The sequence below is a fragment of the Anabrus simplex genome, chromosome 13 (assembly GCF_040414725.1).
Source record: "Anabrus simplex isolate iqAnaSimp1 chromosome 13, ASM4041472v1, whole genome shotgun sequence".
Taxonomy (NCBI): Eukaryota; Metazoa; Arthropoda; class Insecta; order Orthoptera; family Tettigoniidae; genus Anabrus; species Anabrus simplex.
The window spans coordinates 72,771,037-72,796,499 of NC_090277.1; positions in this window are offsets into that span (position 1 = coordinate 72,771,037).

Genomic DNA, 25,463 nt, shown 5'->3' on the forward strand with positions numbered 1-25,463 from the left:
AGTTTATATCAGGTATCGTTGTGAAACTTAACCTTTAGAATTTTGTCCCACTTCTTGTTAGAGAAGACGATATTAAAATTCCAGAGATTCCGAAGATTCACTGATGGAACTCCTTTATAATATGGAGAGAAGGATAGAGTGCTATTTTATAAAGGTTCGATATAAAGATTTCAGAATGTTATTAAAATATTTAATATCCTGCCTTTCTACAGTGACTGATATAAGTCAAATTTCTTCTCATTGTTATTGTCTCGAAATATATTGCGATGTTAGTGATAGCTTTTTAAATTTAGATCCCGGATGTTTAGACTGCACTAGGATAGTATGCAAAGTAATTGGACTGGTATGAAATGTTGTCTAGCCTGGTCTTTCGTACTGCAGTGAGAGCAACATAATTTCTACGGGATCTAATTGGACGGACCCCTAATATTTAGGCAAATCACAAAGCAGAACTGCGTTCCGGTCTGCAGTTTACGTATTTGTTATTCTACTGATTCTAGGCTGCGCGCTTCCTGGCCCTATTTGTTCTTTCACAGTTTCATTTGTTGTACTAATGCTGCTCTTCATTTGTTCTCCTCCTTCTGGTTTGAGACCGGATATCTTAGAAATCAAATAAAGTTGAACAAATTCTTTTAACATCGCCACGATGATTTCCATGCCAGGTTTCCTTGGTGTTACTTACCGGCGCTTGGATTTGAAATGTAACACGACTGGCACAATATTCCCTTTACTTTTCACTTCATAAGGGAAACAGATAGAAAGAGAGAAGTTTATAAGTAATATTATGTTAATGCATTTTATTATGAGTAATTTTAACATAAAAGATGCACATGAGTTTTTACTAGTGTTCGGGGCGACCCTGCTTTTATGCATCTGCTGATAAAATTGTAGAATCAGGGGCTGTGACCAGACTACGTTTCACCTTCCAGGGAGATACATGACGAAATGGACGATAGAAGCAGAGATTGTCACGTGCCCCGCAGGTCGACTGAAAGCTAAAACATGACTCATCCGTTCCTTGCAAGAACTACCGAAGCGCTTCCAGGGAGCTAACGGTCCCGTTCGGCAAATCATAAGGAAAATGCTTGGTCGTAACTCCTGGGGGAACAATAGAGACTATGAAACTATACACAGACATTCACAACGGCAGTAGAGAATGCAGAATCACTAAAATAATCAGATTCTCTGCATATCGTGTCATACCAAACCCCATGGCGCAACAGCTCCGAAGGGCCATGGCCTACCAAGAGATCGCTGATCAGCCGGAAGGCCTGCAGATTACGAGGTGTGGTGTGGTCAGCACGACGAATCCTCTCGGCCGCCATTCTTGGCTTTCTCAACGGGGGCCGCTATTTCACCGTCAGATAGCCACTCAATTGTAATCACATAGGCTATGTGGATCTCGAACCAGCCATCAGATCCAGGTAAAATTCCCTGAGCTGGCCGGGAATGGAACCCGGGACCCCGGATACGAGGCAGGCCTGTTCTGCATATGAATTGAACCAAAAATAGAGATCATAAAACGAATTGGCAAAATAGAAACGACCCAAGACGATCAGTAATCACACAACAAGATATCCAGAAAGGTGAGACCTTTAGATCCTATAAGGTCCCCGAGAGGTCATATCCATGAGAACGATCGGAATACTTCGGACCGAAGGGTGAAAAGAAGCCCTCATAAAAATAATGGGCACAAAGGACTGTGTCTAAGTACTTCACGCAGTTCTAATTGGAATTACTCGAAAAATGATCGTTACTATTACCCGTGTGGAGAAGGCAACTGGCATTATCCAAAAAATAAAGATCACAGTTTATAGACTCTTGACGCGAAAGAACCCAACAAGATCAGCGAACTGTTAATACTTTCAGGGATTCGCTGAGGTAGAAAGAGGTCTCGAAGAAGGTAATGACATCCACAATGTGTTCCACTCAAGACGGAACTTCAAGCATGCCATGGTTTCCAGGAAAGACCGAAGCTAATATCAAGAAGGGCACATCACCGTGAACCATTGTGGAAGTACTGAGATGTCAAAGACCGAATAAGGAGAGAATTGAGATGGCGTGGTCTATAGTTGGCCGAAACGAGTTGAATGAGCGAGCGAATATCATCACCATCATAACTGACTGTATACCGGTTATCTCTGATACAGACTGCCCGTGTTGGGAAGCAATACCTGTCCGTTATCTTGTTGTGATAATGGTCGAGCAATCCTTCCACCCTCCGGCTTTAAGTGTGTCATGTTGATCCAATCACAGGCGATAAGACACACTCGAGCGAACATGAGCTATTGAGAACTCGAAAGGTATCTTGAACCTTGGTCAATATTTCTCTTTCTGTTACATTCTGATGCGGAAGAGATAACACATGCCTAACCAGTCTTAATTTTAGTTTAAGAGTCATTTTATTTGTTTTAAGTACATGCATGTCTTCCTTTCTTTGGCCAACAGCTTCAACTGGCAATTGGCGTGTGTCCGTTTAGAATTGTCTATACTTGGCCTCCCCTTTGCTCCTTCTACCTTCCTTCTACCAGGATGGTGCACCAGTCAGTATGACGAAGCTCTTTCTTCTACTGTTCAAGGTTTCAACCAACGAGCCTCTCGTTTTTGACTCGATCACTCCGATGTATTCTTAATAGTCGACGTCAGACCTTGAGTTTCAATACTTACGTTTCTCGCAGGATCCATGTTTCTCACCCGTACTCCATACACGAAGTGCTTTAGTGCTTCCATGTGGATGTTAGTAGAGACCCCTTTATAATGAAGGCTTGCTACGTCTGTGCAATCAGGGCGTTTACTCCTTTCATACATTTTCCTTCAGATATAATAAGACATTTTAGATATTTGAATTCCCTTACTTATTCTAGTTCTCTTAAAAAATCCATTAAAACATTAACACATTGGCAGTTTGGTGAACATCCCTTGTACACGCCATTATCTGCTCTTCCTTTAGTATATTCTTATACCTCAACTCTATTTTAGCAATTTCTTCATGTGATTTAGTGCCTTTTATTACTCTTTTTAACTCCCTGTTATCAGCGCTATATGTCTGTAAACCGTATGGTAGAGCACAGTATGCCATTAACTTGTATGTCATGAGTTTTCGTGGCAAAAAATTTCTTTATGGCTATTCATATATAATCGTTAAATAATAGTGCCCATAACCTTACGCAGTTTCTATTACGAACTGGCAAATATATGGCAGTATATCCCAAACATTTCGAGCTGTTGCTTCTCGTCGTAGGCTTTGCAAAGCACTTATTTAGGCCATACAAAAGAAGCAACTTTTCACTTTACGAAAATCAAATGGTCTTAAGTATGTCTTCCGATCATTGCCATTTATCAACGGCTGGTAATTTCGGATGACCGCCTGCACGGTTGCAAGGTAACACGTTCGAAACACATTTTATGACGGTAATTTCGTAAAGATACACAAGCATAAGACATAATTATGTCAAACGTGGTTAGACGACTGCCTTTGATAGTCCATCAAGAAATACCTGAAATCTTACTGTATTTCACTCGACTGCCGCTTGAGACGCTGGAACTCCTACGAGACTAGTCGAGCTCTTATCCAGCGCTTGTGACGCTCTCCCAGGGGCATTCTCCTCAAGAGTGAACACATTAGGAGCGTCGTCTCGGAGATAAGGTAATGCAATCGTACCGTCATTAACGAATAATCGAATTATACAGCACAATGCGTTTAACAAGCATCTTAACTCGAAGGTTACATTATTATTTTCGTTGCATAAATATCTCCTCTTATAAACAGATGATAATTCTGTTTATGTGGAGGTATTCTGGTACAACATGTATAGTGTTTAAAACATTGCGCTCGTGAATGAAAAACACAATTGTCCACGGCATTACGTAGGCTCCGCGTTTTTATGCAGTAATAGGTTAGAATGCAAACTAATTTGGTTATTGGGAACTGTCGACTAGCCCGTTATTCTGTAGTGTGGTGAGAGTTACATAAATGCTAGGGGTACCAATGGACCGAGAACTCGTAGCATAACCGTTGTACAGGATAGACTAGATTTGTTACTCGTTTCAGGAAGTTTGTATTCTAATCCATCACTGGATACAAATCCCGACAGCCGGCTTGGCAACAGATAATCCAGAGCTTAGTTTTGAATTACTACACATTTTAGTTCGGTTTTGAACAGATGTTACGGTATGAAGGTATGCATTTTATTTCATGAAGGGTAATTGCTGCTATTTGAATTCGGTAGAATGTGGACATTGCTACGTGTTGAATTCTACGGGCATAAGAAGGAAGTGTGTATTTAGTCGTATCATTAAAAAGAGAACATTAGTAAAAACGAGAAAATTAAGCCTGACACCAATCTGTACGTGATGAGCCCGCTAAGAGGACGGAAGGCAACGGTTTCCTATGACAAACAATATTATATAATATAAATATTAATGGCGGGCGACCTCCGGAGAGGCCTGGAAGATGTCTTTGGAGTTGACACCCTAAAGGCGACCTGCGCGTCTGTGAGTATGGGACCCTACCTAAGATGAATTCTACCGAAAACGGCACACACATCAAGCCTCCGAGCTACCGTAGTAAACCACCGAAAGTTAAAATGCAGGACCCGGTCCGATATCGAATCCGGTACCCTCTGGACCAAAGACCAGCACACTAACAATTTAGCCTTGGAGCCGGACATAAACAATGTTAAAGTAACAATTAGAAAGTCGAGTTCATAGAACGAAGATAAGTACTAGACGAAGAGGAAACTTGAGACAAAGAAACTGTAGCGTTAACCTCATTGGTCATTTTGCAAATAATTAAGTATTAATAATAATCATACCCGTGAGTATAAGTATGAATGACAATTGGTACCCCTCACGAAGTACAAAACCAAACTAACCAAAACGTTATTCGACTGCCTGTGGAACAAGAACACCACGGCGCATAGATTAAGGAAGTTCGTAAAGATCTAGAGAAGTTCAACATCCAAGGAGATCAAATGTTAGACAAGAAAATATTTTGGACCATGATTCGAAATTTGGAAGGGATTCAAGTCGAACGAACGGCAAAGACGGTAATAGCCTGGAGGGATGAACAGAAAAAACAGCATAGCGCCCATATGAAGGAGTCCGGGAGGAAGGGGAAACTTCAGACAAAGAAACAATGAAATTGCAGCGTGATCCTCAGCGATAAATAAATAAATAAATAAACAAATAAACAAATCAATCAATCAATCAATCAATCAATCAATCAATCAATCAATCAATCAATCAATCAATCAATCAATCAATCAATCAATCAATCAATCAATCAATCAATCAATCAATCAATCAATCAATCAATCAATCAATCAATCAATCGATCAATCAATCAATCAATCAATCAATCAATCAATCAATCAATCAATCAATCAATCAATCAATCAATCAATCAATCAATCAATCAATCAATCAATCAATCAATCAATCAATCAATCAATCAATCAATCAATCAATCAATCAATCAATCAATCAATCAATCAATCAATCTTTTTCTGGTTAGTCTGGTTTTGTCCATTCTGTACAAATGTCCGAGAAATTATAATTTCCTCTTTTCATAGTCTCTGAAATTTTCTCAACATTTTTGTAGACTTCATTGTTTTTTTTTTTTATTAGGGTTGTTTATAGTCGCTTTAACTCCAAGGTCTTATCGCGACTCTTACATATGATTACAGAATAATGGTAATAATAATAATAATATTGTAATTATAAAAATGTAAAGAAAAAAATAAGTATAATGTAATTACATTTTGGAGTGCAAGCCAGTGTCTTTGAGGAAGTTGATGACTTGATGACTCAGTGCTGGAGAAGACAGTGTCAGTTCCATTCCTTTAGGTATGTTGTGGTGTTGGCGCCAATGGTCATACAGTTGACATTCTGAGATGATATGCTTGACAGTGAGAGAGCAGTTACATTTGCTGCAGGTGGGAGGTTGTTTCTTTTCTAGGAGATAGTTGTGGGTGATCTTCGTATGCCCTATCCTTAGTCGGGAGATTAAGACTTGTTCATGTCTGGTGAGGTTTTGGAGAGGATATGTTCTTGTAGATATCATTTTGATTTTTTGGAGGTTGCTAGTGGAAGTTTTAAGCCAGTTCATTTTCCATTGTTCGTGTAGTTTGATTTTGATATAAGCGATGATATCAGAATGTGGCGTAGCAATTTGACGGTCGTTGATTGGGAGACTAGTAGCTTCTTTTGCTGCTTGATCAACTGATTCATTGCCTGGTATTCCTCTGTGAGATGGGATCCACATAAAAATAACATTTTTTCCTGCGATCTTGATCTTGTGGTACAGGATTTGAATTTCTTTAACAAGTAGGTGTGTTGTTGATGGATTTTGTATTGAAGTTAATGCACTTTTGGAATCAGAGAATATTATGAATGAGTTGTTGTAGCTTGCTTTTGAAATATGAATCATGGCCTGTTTAAGAGCATACAGTTCACTTGTAAACACTGTAAAAAGATCTGGTAATCTGTATAGCTTACTATAGTCTTTATATTTCACTGCACAACCATTTCTCTCATTGAATTTTGATCCATCAGTATAAATTGCACTATATGATGAGTATCTATTACAAATTTCATTAAATAACTGTTGGAATTTTGCTGTGTCAGTTTGAGCTTTAAGATTGTTGTTCAATTCCCAGTTGACTGGAGGCAAATGAGTTTTCCATGGAGGGGTATCTAGTGAGTTGTGTGGAAATAAAATGGGTGGAAGGCTGAGGTTTATTTCTTTGAGAAGATTGGATATTCTGATGTTAAAGGGTTGGGGTTGAGATCCAGTTAGTTTTCCTTTATGTCTCTTTGAAATTAGGTGTTTTTTCAAGTGTTGGTTACTTGTACCAGCTATCTTGAGTGCGTATGAAAACTCAGCTGTTTACGTCTGATTTCAAGTGGTGGTTCGTTGGCTTCAATCTCTATACTAGCTATGGGGCTGGTGCGGTGGGCTCCTAGGGCAATTCGAAGAGCTGAAGATTGGATGGTATCAAGGATCTTAAGAGTAGATGGTCTGGCAGAACAATATACTATACTGCCATAATCCAGTTTGGCTCTGATTGTGGCTCTGTATGTGTTCATTAGGACATGGTAGTCTGCTCCCCAGTTTTTTGCTGAGAGAATTTTCATGATATTCATTCTTCTTTGACACTCGTCTTTAAGATTTTTAAGGTATGGGGTCCAGGTGAGCTTGTTATCAAATAGAAGTCCTAGAATTTTAATAGTTTTAACTGATTCAATTTTATGGTCTTCCATATATAATTCAGGTTAGCGATAGTATGTTTATTTTTGGAGAAGAGAATACATTTGGTTTTAGTTTTAGAAAATTTGAATCCTGTGGTTTTAGTCCAGTTTTGAATATTTACAATTGATTCTTGTAATAGGAGTTGAGTCGTTGTAATGTTTTTCCCTGGGCAGAAGATTATCAAATCGTCAGCAAAAAGGCAACACTTAACTGGTGAGTGGATGTTAGAGACTATACCATTAATTGCCACAAGAAACAGTGTTACACTGATAACTGATCCTTGTGGGACTCCATTGTTGATTACTACTTCCTTTGACAGCATTCCATTTACTCTAACTTGAATTCGGCGCATTTGGAGAAAATTATAAATGAAATATAGGATATTTCCAGATATATTATGTGTCATTAGAACTTTGATTACATAGTCTTTCCATACCATGTCATATGCCTTATTAATATCTAAACTGACTGCTATTAGGTGTTGGTTATTGAGAAACGCTTCCTGTATTTCAGATTCCAGACTTATCAAAGTGTCTGTTGTGGAGTGTGCTTTACGGAACCCGTTTTGCACATTACTGAAGAAATTTATGTGCTCGAGATACCAGCGTAATCTTTTGTTGACTATTTTCTCCATGAGTTTACACATCGCATTAGTTAAAGCAATAGGGCGATAATTTTCTGCAATTGAGTTGTCTTTCCCTGGTTTGGGTATTGGAACTACAATGGCATTTCGCCATTGGTCAGGAAATGTCTTAGAGCTCCATATGTGGTTGAAAATGGCCAGAAGATAATTTATTGCACTTAGTGGAAGCTGTTTTAGAAATTCATAAGGGACTGTATCTGGGCCAGGACTAGATTTGCCACATTGGATTCACTGGATTTCTTTGTATGGAGAAATTCAGGATCATAATTTTTGTCACTAGAGATCTCGGCAAATGTGTCAGCTAATTTATCAGCGATGTTTTGAGGTTTGTTTATGAAGGTTCCATCAACAGAGTTTCTGAGGGAAGTAATGTAGAAGTGATTATATTTGCCATTTATTCTTTGAAGTTTATTCCACATTTCCTTTTGTGGGGTTTGGGAACTTAGCGAGGAGACAAATGATAGCCATGAATTCTTTTTGCTGAGTTTAATTTCTTTTCGAGCGGTTGCTCTATATTTCTGAAATTGGGCTTTATTTTCAGGTGTGGGTTTTCTTTTGTAGAGGTAGAAAGCACGATTCTTATTCTTAATAGCCTCCTTACATGTGTCATTCCACCAAGGTACTTTTTTCTTAAAGGAGTTTGACGTTACTTTTGGAACACTCAGGTCTGCAGATTTAACAAGAACTTCTGTGAAATCTTGAACAATGATATTTATGTGCTTAGAAGGGAAATCATTCGGAGGGGTTAAGTCTTTTAAGTGGTTATTGACTGTCTGCCTAAATTTTGTCCAATCTGTCTTATTTAAGTTCCATTTGGAGTTGTTAATAAATGAGGAGTTGACAGAAGAATTTTCATTATTGATTAGTATCGGGAAGTGGTCACTATTTCCTTGGAGTGTTGAATAAACAGACCAGTTGAAAAGGGTTGCTACGTCCGGTGTGCAGATGGTTAGGTCTATACTACTACAGGTGCCGTGGGCTATGTCAAAGCGAGTTGGAGCAGTAGAGTTCATTAGAATTAAATCAAATTCATCAAGTATCTTTTCTATCTATTTTCCTCTTGCATCAGAACTATGGCTACCCCATAACGTGTTGTGGCTGTTGAAGTCGCCTACTAGGATGAATGGTTTAGGTAGTTGGTGGATAAGGTTTCGTAGATCGTCACCTTGAAACAAATAACTGTTTGGAATATAAACATTGCAGATACATAGAGAAGGTGGTAGATGGACTGAAATTGCTACAGCTTCCAAATTAGTGTTAATAGTAATTTCCTTTGCATAGATATTGTTTTTGATATAAGTAGCTACTCCTCCACTCGCATGATTCACATTAGTTCTATTTTTGTGGTAGACACTGTAGAGTCTTAGATTGGCAGCAAAGTCGTCCTGAAAGTTTGTTTCTTGGAGACAGATAACAGATGGTTGGTGTTTGTTTATTAGGAGTTGTAGATATTCTAACTGTGATCGATAACTGTTAAGATTCCATTGGAGTAATGTTGCCATAATAATGATCAAAAGCAGAACGAGGTTTATCTCCATTGTTATACTGGGAAGGAATTGTCGTCGCTGGAATAGTCTGGCGTTACATTGATATGCGTTGGGTCTTCACTTTGACTGGCGGATTTCAGTAGTTTTTTTACTATTCGAGTGCTTTTGTTTTTTATGCTTTTATCGGTATAGTAAGGATAGAGTTTTTGAAGGGCTTTAGCAAGACCTTCTAAGTCTTGTGTGTAGTTTGAAGCAATTTCTGATATGTCCTTGGCACCAACTGTATTTTCAAAGAAGGACTGGAGCTGTAGGTAGCTGAGGGGGAATATTGATGGGTCAGCTTCCAAAACTTGTTTTACTGGCAGGAGCATATCACTTATTGATTTTTGCGTGTCTGTCTTGGGTTTCTTGGAAGTGTGATTTGTCTTACGGTTTTCTATTTGTTCAGGAGAGGCCAGTATGGATTTGTTGCCATCAGGAGGATTTGGATTAGTTGTTTCACTGCTAGCTAGTGAAATTGGCCTTTTACATCCAGGAAAATTCACTGTTGTAGGGGTGGCGTGTGTTTCCATAGGTGCTGAAATTTCTCTCTCAATTTGAATTCTGGAGGAGGGAGGATCATTACAGACTTGGCTAAGTGCTAAGTCAGGGTTGGTCATTGAAGTGGCTTCTTGAGTAGGCCTATCTTTTGGGAGTGAGCTAGAAGAGCTAGAAGTACCGATGTCTGTTTTGGGGTTTTCGACCTGTGACTTTTGTGAAATCTCTTGGAGCTGAGGAAAATTATTGGAAGAGGATTCATCTTTTGGAAGTGATACGTTGTTAGGACAATCTTTGGCCAGATGTCCTTCGGTATGGCAAAGAAAACAAGTGGGTGAATCGGATGATAGGTAAATCCAGTAGTTTGTACCATCGTATTCGAGATGAAGGGATTCGGGGAGTTTATCAAAGTCTTCATTCTGAATGTACATTTGTCTTCGAAAGCTTAAAATGTGGGAGAATCCAGGAATTGACAAACCTGCTCTGATTGGGGTAATCCTAGACATGATTTTCACACCGAGTTTTAACAATTCCTCTTCAATAACATAGTTTGGGATCACAGGACAGACGTTGGATAATATAATACGCTTGTTTTTTGTTAGAAGGGGTCGTATTTCCAGTGATACATTGTTTATTAAGATCTTAGGGTTTGTCAATATCAGATCTTCGACATTTTTCTTACTAGAGAGAAAGATGCATATCCTTCCGTTCGATATACGTGAAACAAACCGAATGTTGCTAGGGGTTGTAAGTTTACCTATAGCTAGCACATAATCCTTGATACTGATCCCGTCATGAGATTCGATAACAATAGCTTGTTTTTTGGAGGGGTACGACTGTATTGCAGCAGAATAGCTTAACCTTGAATTACGTTCGTTACTAGGCCTACTTGTGACGGTTGTCATTTGGTTACCTGATGCACTGTTAGGATGTGGAGGGTTATTTACGGTGTTGTTATTATTATTTGTTGGCTTGCATGGTGTCTGTTGAGGAAAAATATCATTGATTTTTTCATTCATTGAATTCGATAAATGCCGACCTCTATCAAGAGAGGTGGCCATTTTGAGTGGGTCAACAAAGGGTTTTAGGTTATCTCTATAGTTCGTCACTTCACACAAGGACCACGGAAATAATGTCAGGTATCTTACTTACAAGAATATAGTAGGTGATCTAAATATTTACTTCTGATCACTCTTACACTAATATAACGATTATGAACATCTATTAAATACCAAAACTTGAGCAAGGTATTTACTCGCGAACATCATCAGTCACTGCCTTCTCGATCCTGACTTCATTGTTGCTCTGTAGTTTCTAAACGGTTTCAGTCTAGATCGGGCACAACAAAAATTTCAGTAGTATTCTCCTTCCTAGGATCTCCAGCTTCTCCAACTTGTAGATCACCGAGAGGCATTCGCTGATATACAGACAGTCTGTTTTTACTATAGTGTTTTAATGCCTTATTTTGGCATTCCATGAGATGCGCTTCTTGTTGCAGATGTTTACTATTCTTTCTTCCTTTCTATCTTGTGAACCGGCCATACTTAGGACCACGCCAATACCACTTCCTTTATATCATCCCATCTTCCTTCCTCTTTCTCCACAGTGCCTTCATTCTTTCAGAATGTTGAGCTCTTCTCTCTTCAGTCCATCTTCCCCCTCTGTGCTCTTTCTTTTCTTCAACCAGAACTTTTATGTTGGAAAGTCTTTTCCTGAATTGATCTCTATCACGACATTCTTCATCTGCAATTCCTAACCTTTTGAGTTCCTCCTTCAACTGCTTGACATATCCCGCTTAGCTCTTCAAGGAGTATATTTTATTAAACATTTGTTTATTTAACCTTGCTCGATCCATTCTGACCATGGGTAGATAGAATCGCAGCCGTCTTTTCCTTATTGGTGTTTCTAGGTCTTCTGTTGTTTTATATATCTCCTTTTTTATCGTAATCTGTAGTTACCCTCAACCACCCCTCGTCCGTAAATCCTCCTTAATATTGTCCTTTCAATCTTTTGTAGTTTTTCCAGGTTCGTTAGTGTTGCTGTTTCCACCCCATACAGAATCACTGGTTTTACCACAGCATCATAATGTCTTAGTTTGGCAATAATGGAAAGATTATTTTTGTTGTAAATGGCTTTTTGTGGCAGTGTTTAGCCTTTCGAACTTAAGTCTCCTATTTTCCATGCCTCTCCCGTTGCTACTGATAATGCTTTGTGACCTTCACTTCGCCGTATTTCTTCTTCATCGTTCTGTTAACATGATTCCTGTCCGTGCTCATCATCTCTGTTTTTGTGAAGGAGATTTTTAAACCTGTAGTTCTATTATCTTTGTTATTGCTTCCTGTTCTGTCTCCGCGAAAAGTGCCAAATCATCAGAAATAGCCAAACACGTCTCTTGACATGTTTATTTTTACTACCTATTATTATTATTATTATTATTATTATTATTATTATTATTATTATTATTATTATTATTATTATTCCCACTGGTACTAACGGTAGTGCTGTAGTATAACCAATAAAGACGGTCTCATATATTATTTCTCCATATTTCATAGCCCGTCTTACATCTCTGTAGGAGGAGTTGCATTATAGGAATGACAGGGGTAATACCTTTTAAGACCTTTCCTCTTAAAACGTCAGTTGTAGCTGCTCTCAGGTTAGTGCTGTTATTTCATTCTTGTATTCTTTTCAATTTTCGCTGTACTCGTCTTTATTCCTTGCCTTTCTGCCAGCGATACAAATCCTTCAATTTCGCTTCTTCCTGAGCAGCAGTAAGCGTGTTTCTCTCTGACATGTTCTGTTTTATCAGCTTCCTGTTTCGAAACTGTAATATTTCTATACTTCATTACGTTAAACTATCTTGCACTCTGAGGAATTTTACGAGAGTAGCACCGTGATCGCAGTGTGCCAGGTATAGTGGCTTCCACTCCAAACTTCCTTTCCAACGCACAATGAGCTACTCACCCGGCTACATTGTTCATGATCTAGTCTGGGAAGTCAGAGCAACACCATGTTAAACTTAGACACTTGTGCTTTCTCTAGCATCATTTCTCAGATGATGGAGCAGCCTGTGAAATTTATCTATGTTAAACAATGCTCCATAGCTTATTGCTAAGAAGTTAAGGTTATTATAGTGTTGCAATCTGTATAAGATCAGTCTGCTGTGATAAGAATCGAGGGCTTTGAAAAAGAAGCAGCAGTCTAGAAAGAAGTGAGCAAGGCTGAAGTTTTCTTCCGCACCCTCGTTTTCAATGTTTATATAGAAAGCAAATGGAAGAGGAACCTGGAAAGGGAATTGCATTCCAAGGAGAGGAAATAAAAACCCTGAGATTAACCGATGATATTGTTATTTTATCTGAGACTGCATAAGATCTAGAGAAATTGCTGAATGCTATGGACCGAGTCGTGGGGAAGGAGCACAAGATGAAAATAAGTAAGTCCAAAACAAAAGTAATGGAGTGCAGTAGAACGATGTCGGGTGATGCAGGAAATATAATTAGGTCTTAAAGGGAGTAGATGAATATTGTTCCTTGGGTAGTAAAGTAAGAAGGACATACAGTGCAGACAAGCTCAAGCAAGGAAGGCTTATTAAGAAAATAAATTTATTCACCTCGATCACTGGTATAGGAATTAGAAAAATGTTTTTCAAGACTTTCGTCGTGAGCGTGGCATTGTACGGAAGTGAAACAAGGACCATAACTAGCTCAGAAAGAAATAGAATAGAAGATTTTGAAATGTGGTGTTACAGGAGAATTCCTAAGGGTGATATGGATAGATCGAACCACTCATGAAGAGGTACTGAACCGAACTGTTGAGAGCAGATCGATTTGGCTAAATTTGACGAGAGGATATAGAATGATAGGATACATCTCAAAACACCCAGGAATTTTTAGTTGTTTTTTTTAGGGAAGTGTATGTGGTATGAAGGGTAGGGGTAGATCAAGGTATGCATATGACAAGCACATAAGAGCATATATGTAGAAAAACAGGTTAGCAAAAATAGGGTGTCAAGGCGGGCTGCATCAAAATAGTATGTGGACTGATGACTCAAACAACAACCATAAACTAAAACCCACGGCGCAACAGCCCCGAAGGGCCATACCTTACAAAGCGACCGCTGCTTAGCCCGAAGACCTACTACGAGGTGTCGTGTGGTCAGCACGACGAATTATCTCAGCCGTTATTCTTGGCTTTATAGACCGGGGCCACCATCTCACCGTCAGATAGCTCCTCAATTTTAATCAAGTAGAGTTAGCGGACCTCAAACCAACCCTCAGATGCAGGTAAAACTCCCCGATCGGGCGGGTAATCGAACCCGGGGCTCCGGGTAAGAGGGCAGGCACGCTACCCCTACACCACGGGGCTGGCCGCAAATAACAACACAACTAAAATATGTCTGTTTTGTTGATATAATTTAATTGAGGGGGCCTGAATAGTTTCTTAAGATTTGTTTTACGTCACACCGACAGAGGTGACAATGGGATAGGAAAGGGCTTGAATCGGGATGGAAGCGACCACGGTCTTGGTCAAGGTACAGCCCCGGCTAAGATGATTGCGAAGTGAAGTTTTTACGTCCCGAAGAGAAGGAGGAAGGAGATATTGTAAACAGGATAAATGAATATCCCACCATTGTATGCATTCTCCGGAAATTGAATGAGGACATTTATTTTATGAATCTCCTACGTAATTGTTTAGCCACTGAAAACAACAGCGAAGTGTTTTGACTTTACAAGAGAAAAGGTTTTATTACGTCCTCCTGTTCAATACATGTATCCATATTTTGATGCAGTGGATCTTAACGAAGCATGTTTCGGCTCATATTTGAGCCATCTTCGGTGAGAAAAATATTAATAAAAGCTACATGAATTGATGTTGAAAGAGTATATAAAAACCGAGTGGGACATGGTGGTAGTTTAAACAATACGAGGTTGCGGCCAGGTTGAAAATCTCTCCGTCTAAAAGTTGTGTATGCCACTCTAAAACGAAGACAAAATCACAAGTTATAATGTATGAAAAGTCTGTTTGCAACGAGTCACATTTTCATGTAGTCTGGAGGGTAACATAAGTTGGTGGACGTCGTGTAAGAGAGAGCAAGGGCCAGACCAGGTACAGCGTTGTGTGACTCGAAATAGTGGAAACCGTCAATATCATATACAATCCAATCTGTAATGGAAAGAAAGTAAACGAAAAGCTTGAGCTAATAAGAAAGAGAGTAAATGAAAAGCGAGTGGAAGTGAGACCTTTAAACCAACAAGGTCGCCCGTTCGAGAGGCCAATTGTTTAATAAATAAATCACATGTTTCCTTTCCATTATAAAAGACACTCCTTCAAAACATGGATACATGTATTGAACAGGAGGACGTAATAAAAAGTTTTCTATCGTGTTGTGAAAACCATCAATACGGAATGATACTAATATCTTGTAATAATAAGCGTAGTGTTTATCAAATTTTATCAACGCATCAGAATACGTACTACCATTAAATTTTTGTCATTATTGAGTTGAATTCTGAATACTTAATAATTCCGGGGTTCCAGCCAAACGAAGTGTATTCCTAATCTCATTGTTAAAATGGCAATAATATGACTGATGAGATATGGACATATGTACACCGTATTTCAGTAGGAAGGACATATCAGATATGGTGGTATTAAATGCTAGTTCACGGACAGACTGCCTTTATTGATTTTTTACTAAAAATGCTTCGTCAGTTCGTCAGCAGTTCCACATATCTACATGAGACGAGCTGTGACACAACCACATCCTCGTTTGATTGATGTCTGTCACTCACGAGTTCTGGCAGTCCTAAATAAAACAAGAGCTAGAAGCGAACTTCGGCCATCCCCACTGTACAGTGGGGGATATGGTGGCTGAATACAGGACCTGAGGCAGACGTTCCGCACAGGGGAGAGCCAGTGAGGGTAAATAAAGGAGGTGGCAAAGAATAGAGCTTTGTTTGACCATTTCTACTTTATCTTTTGGATATAATCGTCAAAGGCATTTAAGCATTTATTACAGCATTAGTATGGTTTAGAGGCGGACCGTTCAAGGCACGTCTTACAGCGGCGATGGAGAAAATTTTTGACAGGCAGAAAATTTCTGACGACCTAATTAACGCCTCAAATATTCTGATATTTGAAAAGGAAACCACGTAAATCAGAAATCCATTTTTAGGCTTGTTTACGGTGGGGTTCGAAAATACCACCCCCCGAATGCAAGCTCCTAGGTACGTGACACCAACAGGTCGGTGTGGCGATAGAAAGCGGCGTCATGTTCGTTCAACAGCTCTAATACGTCTGATATTCCGAATAAAGAATACATCTGATGTTGACCGAGGATCAATCCCCCTTTAATACCTCACAGTTCATCGACCTCCCGCAAGTTCATGTCAGCACTCAACACTTGTTGTCCAGACATCAGTTTGTCTTCACAAACACGATCCTGCAGTAGGTATGAACAAATTTCGCTTTATCCCGCAGAAAATGTGTCACTGAGGGGACCTCCTCTCGTCACCACTCATCCAGTAACTTCAATCAATCAATCAATCAATCAATCAATCAATCAATCAATCAATCAATCAATCAATCAATCAATCAATCAATCAATCAATCAATCAATCAATCAATCAATCAATCAATCAATCAATCAATCAATCAATCAATCAATCAATCAATCAATCAATCAATCAATCAATCAATCAATCAATCAATCAATCAATCAATCAATCAATCAATCAATCAATCAATCAATCAATCAATCAATCAATCAATCAATCAATCAATCAATCAATCAATCAATCAATCAATCAATCAATCAATCAATCAATCAATCAATCAATCAATCAATCAATCAATCAATCAATCAATCAATCAATCAATCAATCAATCAATCAATCAATCAATCAATCAATCAATCAATCAATCAATCAATCAATCAATCAATCAATCAATCAATCAATCAATCAATCAATCAATCAATCAATCAATCAATCAATCAATCAATCAATCAATCAATCAATCAATCAATCAATCAATCAATCAATCATCTGCATTTAAGCAGTCGTCCAGGCGGCTTCCATGTCAGTTGATTATATATTCTTAAATAATGCCAAAGTAGCTGGTAATTTATTGTATATCTCCCTTGGTAAATTATCCCAATCTTTAACTCCTCTTCCCATAAACGAATATTTGCCCCAATTTCTCCCGTCTTGAATTCCAAATTTATCCTCATAATATGAGCTTCCCTGCTTTTAAAAACGCCACTCAAACTTACTCATCTACTAATGTCTTTCCACACCATCTCTCCACTGACAGCTTGGAACATACCACTTAGTCGAGCAGCTCGTCTCCTTTTTCTCAAATCTTCCCAGTCCCAATTTTTGCAACTTTTTTTTTAAACACTACTCCTTTGTTGGAAATCACCCATAACAAATTGAACTGCTTTTCTTAGGATTATTCAAGTTCTCGAAACAAGCAATCCTGGTGAGGGTCCAATACAATGGAGCCATACTCTAGTTGGAGTCTTACCAGACACTTATATGTCATCTCCTTTACATACTTACTACAACCGCCAAGTACCCTCATACCGATGTGACGAGATCAGTAAACTTTATTCTCAGTCCTGTTTATCCGATTACCCCCAATGAAGTTGTTTCCTGATATTAGGCACTTACAGTGATCCCTATAAGGAACTTTAGTCCCATGAACGCAGTAATTAAAACTGGGAGGACTCACAACCTGACTTTTAACCGGATTATCGTCATACAATTGCCTGCTCCATATCTCACAACATTGTCGACGTCTCTTTGCAGTTGCTCACAATCTTGTAACTTATTTATTACTTTATACAGAATAATATCATCCGCAAAAATGTAGTTATCTCTCAATCCACTTCTTTACTGATAATGTATATATACACACGGATACATCTACACATATAGGTATATATGTTTTCGTATATATATATACACACACATGTTATAGGAAGGGCATCCGGTCGTAAAATTCGGTCATCTCACATCATATCAGACCCCGTAAAGGAACGGAACAAAAGTTTGACATAATTATATACAGTTAATCGGAAGTACATGAGTTTAACCGGTAAGATTTTCAAATTAGGTCGAGTTTTAAATTCTGAAATATATATTTTAACACACATATATATATATGAAATGCATGAGAATATATGTTGAAATCTGTCTGACCTGAAAAGGAAAACCTACAACCTGTTTTCCAGTCATTGACTGGGTCAGGGATGTAATGAATGAATCATATATAGACTGTTAGTACGATGGGGTCGCCACTCCCAAAGTGATGTATTAATGACTGATAGATGCTATGAAAAGAGAATGGAGAGTGTTGCTGGAATGAACCATGACAGGGAAAACCGGAGTACCCGGAGAAAAACCAGTCTCGCCTCCGCTTTGTCCAGCACAAATCTCACATGGAGTGACCGGGATTTGAACCACGGTATCCAGCGGTGAGAGGCCGACGCGCTGCCGTCTGAGCCACGGAGGCTCTATGTCTGTCCTATTGAGTGCAATTTATTTTACAGTCTGGACCAACAAACTGTGGCATTTGAATGTGATAACTGTTGTAATATAGGTTTGTAATTCTGTTCTTTTAGGTCGTATGGTGGGTTGCCTACTGCCAAGGCGTAGAATTTGGATCGTATGTTACGTGTGGGTTTCTAATTTGAATTGACGGCTATGAATGATGTAGTGTCGTTAATATGAAGTGAGACTGACGTTGAGAGCAGGGGCGTCGCCTGATTCGAGCAGACGTACGTCCGCCTGTCTGACGGGACGTTAATTTGAGGGAGTTAGCGCAAAGTGGAAGCTATTATGATTGTAAATTGTTCGCATACATCGCGTCGTTGGTCCTCAGATAATTTCACTGGCAATAACAGTGTCACGTCAAACACAACAGGTTTGTCGCACATTTTAACGACTTCTGTGTTCATTAACCCTCTACAACCGAGATAAGGGCGCTTGTACACTGCCATTTGATACAACCCTGTAAAAGGCCTGGAAAAATTAGCAAATAACACGTACTTCATATTTAATAGCTTTCATATCGTTTACAAATGTCTATCCACACAGTTTGCAGAAACATTACGATAATTATGTGAAATATGCGGCTCATTCGAGAATTATAAGTTCTCAACATTGTTTTTGTACATCTGAAGTGTTTGCCAGCGTCATGCCTATGTGGTCTAACACCGTGGGTACCCGGTTCGTGTCCCGTTGGCGTAAATTTCTCACCATCAGATTGTTGGCCTGCAGGGTAGGTGAAGTAATGTTTTGAGATTTCTTATCACTAGATTGTGTACGAATTGCCTGAATTCGATTCCAAACACCTCCGTAGTGTTGACATGGACTTAGGGTAAATGATGTTGTTGATGGTGATTCGTCAATGCATCTGCCGGACGGGCACATTAAGCACTGAGCAGACTCCTTGGTGTTATTCTACAGGATTAGACTACGTGCCGGCACCGAGAGAAAACCCCCTTTCCCTGACATATATCATATTGCTCATTTCATTCCATTAACCCATCTAATGTGGTTGACGTCACGAAGGGCATTCGATCGTAAAATTCGGTCATCTCACATCATATCAGACCCCATAAAGGAACGGAACAAAAGTTCGACATAATTATAAACAGTTAATCGGAAGTACATGAGTTTAACCGGTAAGATTTTCAAATTAGGTCGAGTTTTAAATTCTGAAATATGTATTTCAACAAATTAATAGCCTTTCCCTTTGCTAATCATATAGTGTAATGATGCGAGTACCAGACTCAGCTATAAACGCCCTGTTCGCCATCCCTCATTCAGGCAGCTAAGAGTCCAGTCGTCTGTTACGTCAGCGAGGTGCTAAAATGGGTCTATTCTGCCACTGTCATCTGTCACCTACAGGGGTGCCTGTAAAACAAGATATCGCTCTTCCCAACTTCGTAATATTTTATGACATAATTCAATCAGTGGTGTACAGGAAAGGCTGAATAGTGTAATGATCTCAGGTTTCCCTGTGGGAAGATCGAATGTCCTTATGTCTATCGGTCATGACAATTCGTCATCGGTTGCTAATTTCAGACGACCGCCAGCCATAAGACATGGACTGCACTTTTCATCGTAACCTGTACGGTTGCTAGGTAACAATACCTTATATTACAGCCTGTACGGTTGTTAGGTAACAATACCTTATATCACAGCCTGAACGGTTGTTAGGTAACAATACCTTATATCTCAGCCTGTACGGTTGCTAGGTAACAATACCTTATATCACAGCCCGCACGGTTGCTAGGTAACAATACCTTATATCACAGCCCGCACGGTTGCTAGGTAACAATACCTTATATCACAGCCTTTAGGGTTGCTAGGTAACAAATACCTTATATCACAGCCCGCACGGTTGTTAGGTAACAATACCTTATATCACAGCCTGTACGGTTGCTAGGTAACAATACTTTATATCACAGCCCGCACGGTCGTTAGGTAACAATACCTTACATCACAACCTGTACGGTTGCTAGGTAACAATACCTTATATCACAGCCTGTAAGGTTGCTAGGTAACAATACCTTATATCACAGCTCGCACGGTTGTTAGGTAACAATACCTTACATCACAACCTGTACGGTTGCTAGGTAACAATACCTTATATTACAGCCTGTAGGGTTGCTATGTAACAATACCTTATATCACAGCCTGTAGGGTTGCTATGTAACAATACCTTATATCACAGCCTTACGGTTGCTAGGTAACAATACTTTATATCACAGTCCGCACGGTTGTTAGGTAACAATACCTTACATCACAACCTGTACGGTTGCTAGATAACAATACCTTATATCACAGCCTGTAGGGTTGCTAGGTAACAATACCTTATATCACAGCCCGCACGGTTGTTAGGTAACAATACCTTACATCACAGCCTGTAAGGTTGCTAGGTAACAATACCTTACATCACAGCCTGTAGGGTTGCTAGGTTACTCTTCCGTCACACATTTTGTTATATACCACTATTCCGTTACCGGCACAAAAAATTTTGGATGACCCCCACAGCTCTTGGACATATTTATGTCAAAGTAGGTGAGGTGATATGGTGACACAGATTTTCGTGCAACGGTGGACAATACAACAGGAACTCCACGGACAGCAGGAAATGTGGATACTGAAAGATATATTAAAGATATTTAAACCTTGATCATCAAAATGATCAGAAACCTTCAATGAGCAGACTAAATCCGTTGATTATACAAACAAAGCTCTTCACAGAAGGTATCGTGCCTGGTCGATAAACATTGGGTTTCATTGTCTGGCCCACACACATCAAAGTGCTACTGTTTACATCATCTTCACGTTTTACGATGAGGCTGGTCAGTTTTCGTCCCGGCGCCTTGGAACCTGCTTTCCTCTACGTCACGTCCCACTCATAAATGTGAATATGAGCTCCGCAGCAAGTTCTTTGTATGACGGTATTTAAAGACATTAGTCAGCCTCTGGTTTGATAAGTTCTATGACCTCAGTAACCCTTCAAACTGGCTGAATTAAATTAGAGAGGGTTTTCTGACTGCGGTAGATTCTACTTGCTTATTATTCACTACACCAAATTGCAGACAGAATGGAACACACAAGCTTGACTACCAGAGTGCACGACTGCTGTACATTTGGCGCAACTCCAGACAAGGCCCATAACTCACACTATCAAAAATATCTTTTCTTTGTGTGTTCGTTTCATGACACCGGATGGGGAAGAGGGGGGTGAAATTATATTGAGCTGTTTTACGTCCGGATGCCCTTCCTGACGGCAGCCCCAGTTGGCTAGTTAATGAAGATGAAATAGTAAGCAAACTCTTGTCTTCGTCCCAAAGAGGTGCAGCTTCTTCCAGGCACGCCCCCAATTGGGTACTGTTTTAACCGCATTTCTGGCAGTACCGGAAATCGAACACAAGCCTCCGATGACGGCAATTAATAGCGATAACCGTTACGCTACAGAGGTAGACATGAATATAAAATTAATGATAGTGAACGAAATTGGATAACGAGGTGGAAGGAATTCCCTGTGGCCTATGAGTAGGAACAGATCTGGGAGTAACGAGACGAGCTGCTCGACTAAGTGGTAAGTACCGAGCTGTCAGTGGTTTGATGGCGTGAAATGAAATTAGCAGGCGAATAAGTTTGAGTGGTGTTTTTAAAAGTAGAAAAGATCACAATATGAAGATAAAGTTGCAGTTCCAGAGGACGAATTGGGGCAAATATTTGTTTATAGGAAGAGGTGTTAGGGATTGGAATAATTTATCAAGGTAGATGTTCAATAAATTCCCAAACTCTTTGTAATTATTTAAGTGAAGACTAGGTAAACAACAGATAGGGAATCTGCCACCTGGGCGACTGCCTTTAATGTAGATCAGTGGTAATTTGATTGATTGATGGATGGATTGATTGATTGATTGATTGATTGATTGATTGATTGATTGATTGATTGATTGATTGATTGATTGATTGATTGATTGATTGATTGATTGATTGATTGTTCCGTAATTTGATCGAAAGTGGAAATGGGACACCATAAAAATACATTCCCAGGACAGCCGGAGGAGAATTTCCAACTCACGCGTCTCCCGAATGTAAAGCTTGGGTTCATAGCCATAGTGCCGCCATGACACAAGGTTTCGCAAAAATACCATTACTTATTCAGAATACACAATTAATCACTCATCAGTAGGAACAATAACATTACTCTTCGAACTCCATCGTCGCCATGATTTCCCATTTTTGTACCAGACAAATTCTGCCGCTCTGCTTCGATTAGAACCACATAAAAACATCGTTCCAACTTACATTTTTACTACCACTATATCGCTCTTCTACAGACACTCATAGCAATGGAAGCCATAAGTAAAATGAATAAATAAAATAAAAAAAGACCAACACATTTTCCATTGTGAACAATACTGAGCACTAGAATTGCATTTTATTTATTAGGAATTACATAGAATTAAACGGTAAATAAACTCTATATTGCTCCATGATGACGTTATAGTACCTTTATCAAACGACTACAGTTGGGGAATATCGCTAGCAGAGTTTGAATTACGATCATTAAGAATTATATCGAGTATCTGCTATAAATCTAAATTGATTTATAGAATAGGGATAAAATAACTTTCCTGCTTTATAATGTATGAATGTCTAATATTTAGTTACCAAATTGTGAAACTTAGCAGCCGGTCCACGAGAAATACATTTTACATTGGAGATAATTATTATTCAAATTTACCAGATCCTAAAATATGTCATACATAAAAATAATAAATTGATGACAAAGTTACAATTTACCTACTAAACTAAAAGTGATTATGATCATCATGATGATACTTGTTGTTTAAAGGGGCCTAATATCTAGGTCACCGGCCCCTAACAGTGCAAAATGTAATGACAATTTAAAATTCCAGAATTCATCCACGGACCAGAATTCAAAAGTTGATGATGAAGAAAGAATGGACGAATATGAATTCAAAATAGTCACCGGACTCAACTCACAATATTTAAAGTTAAAGGTAATTCCAAAATTCCAAATTGAAAAAGGCGACGGTGAACAAATTATTATGAACTTAAAACAATGGTACATACTGCTAGCATACCACAATCTTGAATCGATGATGCTTGGTGTCTAAAAGTGTTCAAACTCCACGTCAACGCACCCTCATAATGGTACTTATCGCAAGTAAAGCATGGTATTTCTCATGTAGCGGTTCTAATCACAGTCAACGCCCAGACCCGTGGTGTTCCTCACATAGTGGAACTAATCACGGGTACTGTTAACCCACAGTTATTAACCCACTGTTGCTACTAATCACAAACCTATGGTGTACCTCACACGGTTAGCACTACTCGCAAGCAAAGTCGACCGATGGTGTTCTTCGCCTGATGGTGCTAATCAAAAGTAGTCTCATGATTATAATTCTATCATCCCTTGTTTGCTCCTTTTCGTCGCCACTTGCGACAGATAGGGGATACCGTGGATGAATTTTTCATCTGCGCCTCCCACCCACAGGGGGGCAGAGAGAAAAAAGGAAGGGATCCGACACTTCGAAAAATGAAATACCCGACAAAGAAATACAAGGGCCACGAAGGGCGTGACATCAAATATACTTTGGGCCTCGATTTCTCTAATCCCGTCGGGATCGGAAAAGAACAAGAGTTGACCAAGGGAGATCGGACAGGATATATGAAAGCAAGGAGCCTGGCACAAGTAAGTGAGAGCAATGCTAGGACTCAGCTAAAGACCCCACGGTCGCCAACCCACGCTCCCAAGTTGACAGGCGCTGGGGCCTCTTTTAGTTGCGTTTTACGACAGGCAGTGGATACCGTAGGTGTATTCTTCATCTGTGTCCCCCACCCACAAGGGGTAATCAAAAGTGAAAGAAAGTCATATTTTATATATTTAGTTTGATGTGCTAATGAAAACTGATTACCTTCGTGATTTGTTCTGAAAAATAACAATCGCTGCTTGAAGCAACGTCCCATGTTGTTATGACAACTTTCCCCGCTCTCTTAGAATGCACTCGGTGGAGGCAACGAGCCAGCAGTAAGATCCTAACTCACACTGGCCAACTTCCCCATCACAACATTGCAAAGAGCCCAGTTAGAATTCATTACGGTGACAATCTGTCGTCACGACGACGACACAATGCAGTGACGAGTGTTGTCGATGGGGAGGCTGCCAAGATTGTTTGTCGAGTGTGGATTTATGAGAGCGAGTTTCAGCTTCTCGCGTCCCTTTGTGAAAATGTTATTTTTGTTTCCAGCTGAGCGACGCTAAACAATCGATCTTACTACTTCTGTCGAGTGGCAGGTGTTCTGATTATTCGTGAAGAGAATCATTCCCAGGGGCTAGATAATTGATAGGTAAATTAACGGCTGGCTTACAAACCGAACAAATTCACTGAGACAGTGCAATAATAAAAGTAAATAATTCAATTAATTAAATAAATGAATAAATAATAATAAAAATAGAAAGGACACAAAGGTATTCCGCAAGGAGACGTAATTGGTCCTCTTCTGTTTAACTCGGTTTTACAAAGTCATCAGAGAGGGGAAAAAGAGTATCACAGGCCTAAACACTCAGACTGGTGGGAAGAAAATCAAAGTGAAATGCTTGGCTTTGGCAAAGAAGAAGCTAAGTACCCTAAGAGACACTACACAGAATAACATCACAGGCAGGCCTTCAGATATCATTCTAGAAAACCAAGTATATGCTGAATTATCAGCAAAGGATAAAGCATGATAAAAATTGAAATGGCATTTGTGACAATCTCAAGGGTTTCGTTCTTCAAATAGCTGGGAGAAATAATTCTTTCTTCGGAATTAGACTGTTTAGCTAATATAGAAAGAGCTCAAAACTTCAGAAGGGATTTAGTCTAACATGGGATCGCTACAATAAATGGGTGATGTCACGTATTGGTAAATTGAAATATTAGAAAGCAATTATCATAACGGAAGCTCTATACAGTATGTATCAGAAACCTTAACGTTAG